Genomic DNA, 15,629 nt, shown 5'->3' on the forward strand with positions numbered 1-15,629 from the left:
CAGCAGCGGGAGGACAGGGCGGCAGACCTCAACTATATTGGAACGGAAGTGCCGGTAAGCGTAAACAAGAGGTGATCTAGCAATCTCAAAGTTTTGAAGTGAAAACTTTCGCCTGTTCTCACAGAGAGCGCTTATGGAAAACTTACTGCTGCACAATATGCCATCTCACCTAGAAAGAAAGGGATGAATGCTCCCCATATATACAGATTTTGTGATGATATCTTGGTTCGGCATGGTTTAGAACTTGGCATAAATATAGATTCGGTTCCAAGTACCCACTAATATTTAGAGAAGCTAAACCTAGACGTGGAATCCGTCCATCTGATTGGGAATTATTGTTTAGAAATAAATTTCCAAACTAATTCTGAAGTCTAAAAATACATCAAAAGTACATGGACGGAAGAGATTATCGAGTAAAGTACGAGGATTCCTAGAGGACTGCTTAGGGTAACGTGCATAGCTTTGGGCTCTGGAATACAAATTTTTGTTTCCCTGGTAGGTACTGAGTGATATATTTAACTGATACCATATAAAGGATATTATTTTGGAGAAAAACCTTTCCCAGCGATGTATCCGAGGAGTTATTTTGTGCCACGCTTGAACTGAAGTTATGAACTTTTAGAATATTTGCAACTTGTTTCCAGCGGAGCAGCTAGAAAGAAAACCTGAACATTTCAGAAATTCAATAAAGCACGAATGATGGTTTGACAAGAAATATTATTGTTCTCTCGGTGAATAGTACTGTATATTTAGAAGTGCCGCATCAGACGTGAGATTTGAAATTCGAATGTAATGAAAAATGTTTTAATCAGAATATTGCTCGCACTTCTCATGACCGCATTGCTGTAAACATTGAATCACTTTTCTTCGTAGAGGCTCCAGTTTTGTCGCGCAGTGACACCCTTTTTTTTAAATGCTGCACTTGATACGATCCCAAAGTTGTCTTTGCTGTGTCGGAGTTATATGTCCGCATAATACATTGAGCAAACTATTTCTTCGCGGTAAAACATGCAAATGAACAGTACCTGTAGGACATGTGAAAAAGCTCAAGGCAAGAACGCAATTTTTTATGGTGCAGGTGTTTAAAGATTTTTGAAAACCAGAATTAATATTAAAAGCTTTTTGTCTTGAGAAGCAGCAAAGAAAAACAGCTACAAATGGCTACATATATTAGACTCTTCATTACGCTCCTCTGCAAAATGCGTTTTCCAGATAAATATCAAGGTACATGGTTGAAACAGTGCCTATTTCATACAGGACCAGGAGTGAGTGCAGGATGGGGTCTGGGGCCAACTTCCAGCGGAGTTTCTGGTCAGCGCCGCTAACACATGATCTAGCTTTGTTTGCGATTTTCAGTGAACCCTCTTGGCTGTACCGACCGCGAATACATCCCGAAAAATGACAGCTGCAAAATATGCTATCTCATCCAGAAAGACAGGGCCGAATTCACTCCACCGACCCTGATTCTGAGATGGCATCTAGGTTGGACCATGTTCAGAAGATTGTCGAATATAAATTAGATTTATTGTGCCCAGGTATCCGGTTTAAAATGTTAAAAATGGAATTGTAAATCATGCTTCCAATTAGACCCATTCTTGTTTAGACAATAAATTCTCTAAAACAAAAGTTGCGAGCCATATAGTACACGGGCAGATACAGTAATCGAGTAAACTATGAAGTGCGCTGAAGGACTACTTTGGGTGGCATGCTTAGATTTACTATCCTTAACCAGATTTTTTTCCTAGCTATATACTAAGTCATACATTTATTTGCATATATTTGATAATTGATGGCATAAATTTGATATATTATTCGAAAGACAGCATTCCGAGCGATCTTCTCCTGGGCTTGAGTGTATAGAATTTTTTAGGGGAAGTTATGAACTTTTCGAATATATATAATTTCATTATAGTGGGACAGGCAGAATAAAAAATACTTTCACAGTTAAAAAAAAGCGTGAAATGTGGTCTTACATCAACTTATATTGTTCTGTCTGTGACTAGTACAATATTTTTAGACGCGCCACATCAAACGCAAATTCCCAGAATGTATTCCGATGAAAAGTTTACGACTGTGATTTATCGTTGCAGTCCTGGCGGCCTAATTGCTCCCAGCATTGAATGAGTTTTCTACCACAGTTTTACCTTTCACTCTGAACAATGGTCCCATATCTTATGACCGCATTGCTCTCAAAGGTCAATCATTTTTCTTCCCAAATCTTTCAGCTTCGTCCTATAACGATACCGTTTTTCGTCGTCCCAGAATTGCAAGGAAACCCAGTGTAGTCTTTGCTTTTTGCGTGTTATGTCTCCTGCTTTGCAAATGGCGCTGGACAAAAATGCAATTTCAAACCAATGTGCGGATGTGAACAAAACTGCTGGCATATGTAACTACGCTCCAAGCATGGACGCGATTTGTGCAGTACACGTGTTTAGTGATATTTAATGGCCAAAACGTTTCATAATGTTGCATCTTGAGAGGCAGAAAGCAAGTAAGTCAAGAACCTAAAATGGCTGAAGCATGTAAGACCGTTTCCTCCGCGCGGATGGAAAATGCTTTTGCCATAAAAATATGAGTGTGAATGATTCACTAAGTGAATATTTTTTGGGATCAGCTGAAGGAGGGCAGGGTGGCAGACCTGAGCTACCTTGGGGGACGGGGGCTGATAAGCGCTGCTAGGATATGAGGTTGCATTATTTGACTTTTTGAGGGAAATCTTGCGCCTGTTCCGACAGTCTTTTCGAGGATTAATACTGTGGCGTGCAAAGCGTTAGGCTGTTAAAAACGCATTTTGTTTCCTCGCTGTATTTGAAGTCATATATTTATTTCATACTATTAAGTTTATATAATATTGGAGAAAAACCTTTCCGAGCGACGTTCTCACTCAGTTGAATATATGCGGCGCTTGAACGGAAGTTATAAATTTATTGTCTATAGACAACTTGTTTGGAGCGGGACAACGAGCAGGGAGGACACTATTAGACACTTCAAGAGAGCGCGTATAGTGGTTAGACAAGAAGTAGTGTTGTTCTATCGGGGAATAATACTGTGTTCTTGATGTGCTCATCACAAGCAGAATCTCTCATTGAGATGCAGTGAAAAATATTACCTGTGAATATTTCTAGTACTTCTTATGACCGTATTGCTCTTAACGTTGAAGCAGATTTCTTCCTAAAGCTTTAAGTTTTATTGAGCTGTGATACGCTTTTGTGTGCCATCAAAATAGAAAGGAAACCCAATGTAGTCAATGTTCTTTGCTTGTGATGTCATGAGCTTTATGTAAGATGCTGTAAGAAAAATCGTACATTTCAAGCAATGTACAGAAGTGGAACCTACTTCTAGGACATGCCACTTTGCTAAAAGCAAGGATGCGGTTTGCATAGTATTCATATCAAAAAAGTCTTATAATTATATTTTTTAATTTATAGTGTCTTGAGTAGTAGAACGCAAATTAAATCAACAACAGAAAATGACTGTACAAGTTTTAGACTATTCCCTACGCGCGGCTGCAAATTGTACTTACCGGTTAAATACCCGGGTGCATGATTCATTTAGTGCCTATTTCGTGCAGGACCAGCAGTGTGGGGACAGGGCGGCAGACCTCAACTATATTGGAACGGAAGTGCCGGTAAGCGTAAACAAGAGGTGATCTAGCAATCTCAAAGTTTTGAATTGAAAACTTTCGCCAGTTCTCACAGAGAGCGCTTATGGAAAACTTACTGCTGCACAATATGCCATCTCACCTAGAAAGAAAGGGATGAATGCTCCCCATATATACAGATTTTGTGATCATATCTTGGTTCGGCATTGTTTAGAACTTGGCATAAATATAGATTCGGTTCCAAGTACCCACTAATATTTAGAGAAGCTAAACCTAGACGTGGAATCCGTCCATCTGATTGGGAATTCTTGTTTAGAAATAAATTTGCAAACTAATTCTGAAGTCTAAAAATACATCAAAAGTACATGGACGGAAGAGATTATCGAGTAAAGTACGAGGATTCCTAGAGGACTGCTTAGGGTAACGTGCATAGCTTTGGGCTCTGGCATACAAATTTTTGTTTCCCTGGTAGGTACTGAGTCATATATTTAACTGATACCATATAAAGGATATTATTTTGGAGAAAAACCTTTCCCAGCGATGTATCCGAGGAGTTATTCTGTGCCACGCTTGAACTGAAGTTATGAACTTTTAGAATATTTGCAACTTGTTTCCAGCGGAGCAGCAAGAAAGAAAACCTGAACATTTCAGAAATTCAATAAAGCACGAATGATGGTTTGACAAGAAATAGTATTGTTCTCTCGGTGAATAGTACTGTATATTTAGCAGTGCCGCATCAGACGTGAGATTTGAAATTCGAATGTAATGAAAAATATTTAAATCAGAATATTGCTCGCACTTCTCATGACCGCAATGCTGTAAACATTGAATCACTTTTCTTCGTAGAGGTTCCAGTTTTGTCGCGCTGTGACACCCTTTTTTTTAAATGCCGCACTTGATACGATCCCAAAGTTGTCTTTGCTGTGTCGGAGTTATATGTCCGCATAATACATTGAGCAAAATATTTCTTCGCGGTAAAACATGCAAATGAACAGTACCTGTAGGACATGTGAAAAAGCTCAAGGCAAAAACGCAATTTGTTATGGTGCAGGTGTTTAAAGATTTTTGAAAACCAGAATTAATATTAAAAGCTTTATGCCTTGAGAAGCAGCAAAGAAAAACAGCTACAAATGGCTACATATATTAGACTCTTCATTACGCTCCTCTGCAAAATGCGTTTGCCAGATAAATATCAAAGTACATGGTTGAAACAGTGCCTATTTCATACAGGACCAGGAGTGAGTGCAGGATGGGGCCTGGGGCCAACTTCCAGCGGAGTTTCTGGTCAGCGCCGCAAACACATGGTCTAGCTTTGTTTGTGATTTGCAGTGAACCCTCTTGGCTGTAACGACCGCGAATGCATCCCGAAAAATGACAGCTGCAAAATATGCTATCTCATCCAGAAAGACAGGGCCGAATTCACTCCACCGACCCTGATTCTGGGATGGCATCTAGGTTGGACCATGTTCAGAAGGTTGTTGAATATAAATTAGATATATTGTGCACAGGTATCCGGTTTAAAATGTTAAAAATGGAGTTGTAAATCATGCTTCCAATTGGACCCATTCTTGTTTAGACAATAAATTCTCTAAGACAAAAGTTGCGAGCCATATTGTACACGGGCAGATACAGTAATCGAGTAAACTATGAAGTGCGCTGAAGGAGTACTTTGGGTGGCATGCTTAGATTTACTATCCTTAACCAGATTTTTTTCCTAGCTATTTACTAAGTCATACATTTATTTGCATATATTTGATAATTGATGGCATAAATTTGATATAATATTCGAAAGAAAGCATTACGAGCGATATTCTCCTGGGCTTGAGTGTATGCAATTCTTTAGGGGAAGTTATAAACTTTTCGAATATATATAATTTGATTATAGTGGGACAGGCAGAATAAAAAATACTTTCACAGTTTAAAAAAAGCGTGAAATGTGGTCTTACATCAACTTATATTGTTCTGTCTGTGACTAGTACAATATTTTTAGACGTGCCACATCAAACGCAAATTCCCAAAATGTATTCCGATGAAAAGTTTACGACTGTGATTTATCGTTGCAGTCCTGGCGGCCAAATTGCTCCCAGCATTGAATGAGTTTTCTACCACAGTTTTACCTTTCACTCTGAACAATGGTCCCATATCTTATGACCACATTGCTCTCAAAGGTCAATCATTTTTCTTCCCAAATCTTTCAGTTTCGTCCTATAACAATACCGTTTTTCGTCGTCCCAGAATTGCAAGGAAACCCAGTGTAGTCTTTGCTTTTTGCGTGTTATGTCTCCTGCTTTGCATATGGCGCTGGACAAAAATGCAATTTCAAACCAATGTGCGGATGTGGACACAACTGCTGGCATATGTAACTACGCTCCAAGCATGGACGCGAATTGTGCAGTACACGTGTTTAGTGATATTTAATGGCCAAAACGTTTCATAATGTTGCATTTTGAGAGGCAGAAAGCAAGTAGGTCAAGAACCTAAAATGGCTGTAGCATATAAGACCGTTCCCTCCGCGCGGATGGAAAATGCTTTTGCCATAAAAATATGAGTGTTAATGATTCACTAAGTGCCTATTTTTTGGGATCAGCTGAAGGAGGGCAGGGTGGCAGACCTGAGCTACCTTGGGGGACGGGGCTGATAAGCGCTGCTAGGATATGAGGTTGCATTATTTGACTTTTTGAGGGAAATCTTGCGCCTGTTCCGACAGTCTTTTCGAGGATTAATACTGTGGCGTGCAAAGCGTTAGGCTGTTAAAAACGCATTTTGTTGCCTCGCTGTATTTGAAGTCATATATTTATTTCATACTATTAAGTTTAAATAATATTGGAGAAAAACCTTTCCGAGCGATGTTCTCACTTAGTTAAATATATGGGGTGCTTGAACGTAAGTTATAAATTTATTGACTATAGACAACTTTTTGGACCGGGACAACGAGCAGGGAGGACACTATTAGACACTTCAAAAGAGCGCGTATAGTGGTTCTACAAGAAGTACTGTTGTTCTATCGGGGAATAATATTGTGTTCTTGATGTGCTCATCACAAGCAGAATCTCTAATTGAGATGCAGTGAAAAATATTAACTGTGAATATTCCTCGTACTTCTTATGACCGTATTGCTGTTAACGTCGAAGCAGAATTCTTCCTAAAGCTTTAAGTTTCATTGAGCTGTGATACGCTTTTGTGTGCCATCAAAATAGAAAGGAAACCCCGTGTAGTCATTGTTCTTTGGTTGTGATGTCATGTACTATATGTAAGATGCGGTAAGAAAAATCATACATTTCAAGCAATGTACAGAAGTAGAACCTACTTCTAGGACATGTCACTTTGCTAAAAGCAAGGATGTGGTTTGCATAGTATACATATAAAAAAAGTCTTATAACAATATCTTTTATTAAATTTAGTGTCTTGAGGAGTAGAACGAAAATTAAATCGACAACTGAAAATTACTACATGTTTTAGACAATTCCCTATGCGCGGCTTCAAATTGTACTTACCGGTTAAATACCCGGGTGCATGATTCATTCAGTGCCTATTTCGTGCAGGACCAGCAGAGGGAGGACAGGGCGGCAGACCTCAACTATATTGGAACGGAAGTGCCGGTAAGCGTATACAAGAGGTGATCCAGCAACCTCAAATTTTTGAAGTGAAAATTTTCGCCTGTTCTCACAGAGAGCGCTTATGGAAAACTTACTGCTGCACAATATGCCATCTCACCTAGAAAGAAAGGGATGAATGCTCCCCATATATAAAGATTTTGTGATGATATTTTGGTTCGGCATTGTTTAGAACTTGACTTAAATATAGATTCGGTTCAAAGTACCCACTAATATTTAGAGAAGCTAAACCTAGACGTGGAATCCGTCCATCTGATTGGGAATTCTTGTTTAGAAATAAATTTGCAAACTAATTCCGAAGTCTAAAAATACATCAAAAGTACATGGAGAGAAGAGATTATCGAGTAAAGTACGAGGATTCGTAGAGGACTGCTTAGGGTAACGTGCATAGCTTTGGGCTCTTGAATACAAATTTTTGTTTCCCTAGTAGGCACTGAGTCATATATTTAACTGATAGCATATAAATGGTATAATTTTGGAGAAAAACCTTTCCCAGCGATGTATCCGAGGAGTTATTCTGGGCCACGCTTGAACTGAAGTTATGAAGTTTTAAAATATTTGCAACTTGTTTGCAGCGGAGAAGCTAGAAAGAAAAGCAGAACATTTCAGAAATTCAATAAAGCACGAATGATGGTTTGACAAGAAATAGTATTGTTCTCTCGGTGAATAGTACTGTATATTTAGAAGTGCCACATCAGACGTGACATTTGAAATTCGAATGTAATAAAAAATGTTTAAATCTGAATATTTCTTGCACTTCTCATGACCGCATTGCTATAAATATTGAATCACTTTTCTTCGTAGAGGTTCCAGTTTTTTCGGGCAGTGATACCCTTTTTTTTAACTACTGCAGTTGAAGCGAACCCAGAGTTGTCTTTGCTGTGTCGGAGTTATAAGTCCGCATAATACAATGAGCAAAATATTTCTTCCGTGTAAAGCTTGCAAATGAACAGTACTTGAAGGACATGTGAAAAAGCTCAAAGCAAAGACGCAATTGGTTATGGTGCACGCGTTTAAAGATTTATAAAAACCAATATTAGTTTTAAAATATTTTTGCCTTGAGAATCAGCAAACAAAGAAAAACAGCTACAAATGGCTACATGTATTAGACTCTTCACTACGCCCGTCTGCGAAATGCATTTGGCAGATAAATATCAAGGTACATTGTTGAAACAGTGCCTATTTCATCTAGGTTCAGGAGTGAGTACAGGATGGGAGCTGGATCTACCTTCGAGCGGAGGTGCTGGTAAGCGCTGCTAGCATGATCTAAATTTTTTTACGGTTCGCAGTGAAACCTGTTGGCTGTTCCGACCCAGAATATATCTGGAAAAATGACAGCTGCAAAATATGCTATGTCGTGCAGACAGACAGGGCTGAATTGCCTCCACCGACACTGATTCTGAGATCGGATCTAGGTTGGGTCACGTTCGGAAGGTTGTCGAATATATATTCGATATAATGTGCTCAGCTATACGCTTTGAGAAGCTAGAAAGCGAGTTTTAAATCCTGCTTCCAATTGGACACATTCTTTTTTAGCCAATTATTTCTCTAAGACAATAGTTCTGGGCCATATAGAACATGGACAGATAAAATAATCGAGTAAAATATGAAATGTGCTGGAGGATTACATTGGGTGTCATGCTTAGATTTACTATCCTTAACCAGATTTTTTTCCTAGCTATATATTAAGTCATACATTTATCTGCATCAATTTCATAATTTATGGCATAAATTTGAAATAATATTCGAGAGACAGCTTTACAAGCGATCTTCGCCTGGGCTTGAGTGTATGCAATTCTTTAGGGGAAGTTATAAAACTTTCGAATATATATAATTTGATTATAGTGGGACAGAGAGAAGAGAAAATACTACCACAGTTTAAAACAAGCGTGAAATGTGGTCTTACATCAACTTATATTGTTCTGTCTGTAACTAGTACAATATTTTTAGACGTGGCACATTAAACGCAAATTCTCAAAATGGAATCCGCTGAAAATTTTATTACTGTGATTTATCGCCGCAGTCCTGCCGGCCGCATTGCTCTCAGCATTGAATGAGTTTTCTACCACAGTTTTACCTTAAACTCTGAACATTCGTCTCATTTCTTATGCCCGCATTTCTCTCAGCATTGGCTGAGTTTTCTACCACAGTTTTACCTTTCACTCTGAACATTCGTCTCATTTCTTATGACCACATCGCTCTCAGCATTGAATGAGTTTTCAACCACAGGTTTACCTTCCACTCTGAACATTGGTCCAATTTCTTATGACCGCATTGCTCTCAACGGTCAATCATTTTTCTTCCCAAATCTTTCAGTTTCGTCGAATAACGATACCGTTTTTCGTGGTCCCAGAATTGCAAGGAAACCCAGTGTAGTCTTAGGATTTCGCGTGTTATGTCCCCTGCTTTGCATATGGCGGTGGCCGGAAATGCACCTTCAAACCAATGTGCGGATGTGGACACAACTGCTATTATATGTAACTACCCTCCAAGCAAAGACGCGATTTGTGTAGTACACGTGTTTAGAGATATTTCATAGCCAATACGTTTTATAATGTTGCATTTTGAGAAGGAGAGAGCAAATAAGTCAAGAACTTAATATGGCTTTAGCATGTCAGACCGTTCCCTACGCGCGGATAGAAAATGTTTTTGCCATTTAAATATGAGTGTGAATGATTCACCCAGTGTCTATTTTTATAGGATCAGCAGAAGGATGGCAGGGTGGCAGACCTGAGCTACCTTGGGGTACAGGTGCTGGTAAGCGCTTCTAGGATTAGAGCTTGCAATATTTGACCTTTTGAGTGAAATCTTTTGCCTGCTCCGACAGAAAACGCTTATGGATCATCTCATCTTATCCAAAAAGACAGGGATGAATGTCCTCGACATATACAAATTCTTTGATGAGATCATGGCTCGGCCTTGTTTAGGACTTGGCGTAAATATAAGTTTAGTTTAAAGTACTCGTATTAGAGATCGACAATCAAGCATAGAACTGGGGTCTTTGTTTCCGATTTGGCATTCTTTTTACACAAGTACCACGTAACTGAGGGGCCGTAGTGGGTCCCACTTGGGTACGTGTGGCTGGAGCAACCGCTAGAGCGTCTGAGTCGGTCCCCTTGTGGGAAATAAGTGGGCGAGCTCAAATTGGACTTGCCCCTGTTGATTCTAAATGTACCCACGTGTCGCTATGGCTACCTCATTCTACATTCCTACATCTAACCCCCGTTGGTCCCATGTCCGGTACTTGAGTGCAGATGAACCATCTATGAGGGCTCTATACTGGAGAAACCTCTGGTAGTCCAAATGGGGCTGGCCACATGACAGTTCTGTTGGTCCCACAAGGTCCGTGGTGGTGCTGAGAAACGGGCGTGCCCCACTGCTGCCAGCATCGGTCCCTTGTAGGGTTACTGAGGGCAGATAGAATTTCAATGTGGGCTCAATGCTGAAAAAAAACTATCCTAGCCTAGATGGGGCTGCTTACATGAAACCGCTGTAGGTCCCACATAGGCCGTGGCGGGGGTAGGGGGATAGGGGAGTGCCGATCTGCCGCCCACTCCGGTCCTGCGCAGGGACCGTGAGGGCATACTCAATTTCAATGTGGGTTCTATGCTGATAAAACCGCGCTAGCCTAAATTGAGCATCGGTCCTTCGTAGAGTGCTTGATGGCAGAGGGAAATTAAGGTCACACATAGGCCGTGGCAGGGCCTTGATAGTGGTGTGCCCAACTACCGCACACATCGGTCCCTCGTAGGAACCAGGTCGGCGGAGGCAACGTCAATGTGGGCTGCATGCTGAAAACCTCACATTGCTCACATAGGGCTACGCACACGAAAGCTCTGTAGGTCCGAAATACTCTGAGGTGGGGCTGGAAAATGGACACGCCCGCTCTCTCGCCACATTGGTCCTGTAGGGTAAGTGAGCGCAGATGTAACATACATGTTACATATGCTCTTTTCGAAAAAAAATCTTAGTTAAGCTTAGTTGGGAGTGCACATACAATACCGCTAGTATCTCACATCAGCCATGCCGAGGTTTGAAAGCGAGCGTGCCGGCAAGCTGCCCACATCGGTCCTTTGTCTTGGTCTTTTGTAGAGATGCAACACAAATGTGCGCGCTGTGTTACAAAAATCGAGGGGTGACCAAATGCAGCAGCCGATTTATTGCCGCATGCGATCCTCTCTCGGTTACAGCGGGCCTTAACTCACCCATCTGGCGGCATTGTGTTATGCATCCACCGTTTCAATCACAAATTTGTATTGCGCGAAATCATATTTTACTGTTATTGATAATTTGTAGTATAATTCTGAGAATCTTTACATCATTACTTTAAACTGTAGTCTTCGGGCTCTCGCAATTAAGTAAATTGTGCAAAACAATCAGACAATGCACGGGGATGATTGTGCCCTATTACCAAGATTCACTGGGCAATCTGAGACTCTCCAAACGTCATTATAGTTCAGAACACAAACATGCGCTGTCCGCGCAACGCCCAACACGGGTTCGTTGTGGGCAGCCGACATACCTCATTTACCCGCGTCCTAACAAAGAACATTTCAGTGAGTTGCTTAGGTTCGGCTGACAATGAAGAAAATATTACTGCATGGCATTATGGCTTGAGGGGCCGATGGGTCATTTGGGGCGGGTCTGCCCCTAGAGAAGCTGCATCGGACAAATATGTGGACGTTGTGCGCTGCACCCAATTGGACTTGCCCCTTTTAAACCCGCATCAGTTGCATACCGATTTTGAAGGGGTTAACTGAGATGAAAACCTAACGTTTGCCCTCAGGGGTTGCCCACATTCAAGAAAAGAGGACCGATTGGGGAGCTGGTATGGGCTGCTGACATCACTAAACGGGGGCCGAATGTGGGCAGCCCTACCAGGGCTACCTGCATTGGTCACAAGTGGGACCCATTGGGGCATATGTGGGCAGCTCACTCGGGGCCTATTCGGGCCCGCGTTGCAAACTCCACAGTGGTCCCACCAGGCGGGGCTCACAACAGCTACTCACATTGGGTCTACAGGGGGCCTCACTTCATAACTCACTTTCTGCTACATGGGTAGCGAATGAATTCGCAAAGACACTAATTCAGACGTGTATAACTGCATAAAAATTGCATGGAGAGAACTGGTAATCTAACTGTCATGTTTTTGCAGTGCTGCATGTGGTGGCGTGCGTAGCTTTAGGCTCTTAAAAAATCATAATTTTCCTTGGTATAAGGTCCTATATTTATTGATAACATATTGCCACAGTGTTAGCCATTTACTGGCGCCGCCATGCGGTGGGATAGCACCCGCTGGTTTTCTTCGTCATCCCCGGCTCGTGCGTTCGTTCGCGTAGTTTGTCTGCCTGGCTTGCCCTTGTGTGCCCTTCTGCCCTTCCTGCCGGCTTTCGGTGGCATTTTGGTGGAGGTGCGGGGTATTTTCACAATGCACGAAGAGCTCCCGGGAGCCTCCGACGACGCCCAGCTACACCCCGTGGACACGACACCTGTCCACAAGGCAAGCCGCCACTTGCGAGGCTGAAATCCTGAGTTCGACCCCTGACGGCACGACCCCGCGCAATGACGTCCACTTCAACAAGTCAGACCACCCATAATGCCATCAGTTCCCCACCGCTGCTTCTTCATTCGCCTCGCACTCCCACGTCGTTTCATGGCGACTAGTTCGAAGACGTGGAAGACTGGGTGGCCAGCTACACTGAGTCACTGCGTTTAACCTGTGGGACGAGGACGGCAAGCTACGCAATGTCTATTCTGCCCTGGAAGACTCCGCCAAGACGTGGTTTGAAAACCACGAATCCGCTATGCCCACCTGGCAAGATTTCCGGCGACAGCAGTAGCTCGACACCTTCGGAAGCAACGAACGGAAGGAGCGAGCTGAAGTCGCCCTGCAGTCCCGAGCGCAGCGGCCAAATGAGAGCGTCGCCAGGTTCGTAGAAGACATGACGCGCCTCTTCAACCGTGAGCTTGTCATGAGCATTGTGCGCGAAGAGCTAGAGAAGCTTCGCCCTGTCGAGCAACACCCGGGTGTCGGAGCCACCTCTGATGTCATTCGCGACGAAGTCCCTCGAGCGGTGCAGCCAATGGCTTGTCCCTAGCCGCTGCCTGAGCCGTATGTCATGACGTACAGTGAAGCGTTGCGCAGCTCTGCGCCAGCACCACCGGCGTATTACTGCCCTGCTCCTTCTGCACCGCATCAAAGCTTTTCGACTTCGCCTGCCCTCTCCGACGCACGAACACCCCTCAGCAAAGCACACACGTGGCGCACATCGAACAACCGGCCCCTGTGCTTCCACTGCGGTGAAGCCGGCCACATATTGCGCCGCTGCCCGTATCGTCGGATGGGCCTGCGAGGGTTTTCACCAGACGCACCCCGGCCAAGCTGTGGTGAACGACCCCGTGACATCGAGCAGTACCTGTCGGCCAGCATCCCCCCGGCGCCTTAGCTACAGCGCCCGTCCAGGTCGCAGTCGCCCCGTCGGTTCTCTTCCCCAGGTCGCCAGCCGTTCATCCGGTAGTCCCGTAGTCCACGCCGGGAAAACTGAAGACGGCGACCTCTGGGAGTAGGGCCCCCGTTGCTCCGCAATTCGAACATGATGCTCCGCTCGCCGACTTGACCCTTCAACCCGATCTTCGACCTGCTCCGACCTCCTTCCGACGCCCAGAACAGCCTCTGCTCGACGCCCCATTTCTACAAACAGCTCGACACTCCTCTTGGGAAGCTTCCACTGTGCGCGTTCCAGAAAATGAGGTTGTTTCAGCCGAAACACCGGTCCTCTCTGACAACCACTATGTGACTGTCCTCGTCGATACCGGCGCAGATTTCTCAGTTATGAGTCGTGGTCTTGCTACCCTCTTGCAAAAAGAGGTGACACCCTGGCACGGAACACAAAATCTGACCAGTGGTGGTCACGTGGTGAAGCCACTCGGCGTATGTAACGCTAGGATTGAGATTCACGGTATCATCTTCACTGGGTGCTTCGCTGTGCTGGCTGAGTGCTCCAAGGACCTGTTCCTCGGTCTCGACTTTCTTCGCGAAAATGGGGCTGTCATCGACCTCCGCGAATCTATGGTGACAATCTCCGCCACATGCACCAGGGCGCCTGGAAGACCCGTTTTTACGCGTGTCCAGCAACCACGTCATCTAGCACCGCGTGCCAGCTCATTTGTTACGATGGACTGCGACAACACCCGTGCGTCAGAAGGCATCGCAGAAGCAAACTTGTCTTAACTGCTGAGCCAACAAGTCTGCATCGCACGGGGTGTCGTTAACTTGCAGAACCAGAGAACTGAGCTTCTGGTTACGAAATTTAGCGCCGAATACCGCCACTTGACGAAAAATATAGCCATCGCCTATTTCGATGAAATTAGAGAGCCCGCCACCCACTGCCCGTTGTCAACGCCCAGGGACACCCCTCCAGGAGGACCTAGTCGAACAGTTAAGGCTTACGTGAACCCTGCTTTGAACACTCATCAGCATCGCCGCTTGCAAACTATCCTTGACTCTTTGTTTTCATGACTGCTTTGCGACCACCTCGAAGGTCAGACAGACGTCCATAACGAAACATCGTATCATATTTGATGACATTGAGCGGCCTATTCGTCAACACCCCTGTCGAGTGTCGGCAAGAGAACACGAGGCGATACGACAGCAGGTGGACGAAATGCTCCGGGATGATGTCATCCAGCCGTCTACAAGCCCATGAGGTTCGCCCATTGTGCTGATCACCAAGAAGGACGAGGCACTGAGATTTTGTGTCGACTGTCGAAGACTTAAGAAAATTACCAAAATGGACGTTTACCCGTTACCTCGAATCGATTACTCTTTACACCGGCTGCGTCATGCCCGCTACTTTGCTTCTCTTGACCTCCGCAGTAGGTACTGGCAGATTGAGGTACATGAACGGGACCGCGAGAAGACAGCGTTCATTACTACTGACGGGTTGTACGAGTTCAAGGTGCTCCCCTTCGGCTTGTGTTTCGCTCCTGCCACCTTTCAAAGAATGATAGACACTGTCCTCGTTTGCCTCAAATGGCAGTCCTGCCTCGTCTGTCTTGATGATGTCATTTTTTCTTCCACCTACGACGAGCTTCTCAAGCGCTTGAGTGTAGTACTGGAAGTCATACGATCGGCCGGCCTCTCGCTCAAACCACAGAAATACCACTTTGAGTTCCAACGGCTGAAGTTTCTGGGCCATATCGTGAGTGCTGAATGTGTTAGCCCTGACCCCGACAAGACGGCTGCCGTCTTTGCGTGTCGGACCCTCACTGATAAGCGTGCTGTGCGCCGTTTTTTGGGGTCTCTGCGCCCATTACAGACGTTTTCTGTGAGACTTCTCCCGACTAGCCGAGCCTCTAACTCGCTTGACAAAGGACGGCCAACCTTTCATCTGGACCCAAGAACAGCAGACGGC

General features: G+C 44.0%; 1 long non-coding RNA gene across 1 annotated transcript; it reads left to right on the top strand.

The window, feature by feature from the left end:
* Window positions 1-7,153: 7,153 nt before the first annotated feature.
* Window positions 7,154-9,972, top strand: LOC144119127 (uncharacterized). The gene is made up of 3 exons (XR_013312270.1): window positions 7,154-7,200; window positions 8,408-8,461; window positions 9,916-9,972. It is a non-coding gene; the product is annotated as an uncharacterized LOC144119127 (long non-coding RNA).
* The last annotated feature ends 5,657 nt before the right edge of the window (window positions 9,973-15,629 follow it).

This window comes from Amblyomma americanum, chromosome 2, assembly GCF_052857255.1.
Source record: "Amblyomma americanum isolate KBUSLIRL-KWMA chromosome 2, ASM5285725v1, whole genome shotgun sequence".
Lineage (NCBI taxonomy): Eukaryota > Metazoa > Arthropoda > Arachnida > Ixodida > Ixodidae > Amblyomma > Amblyomma americanum.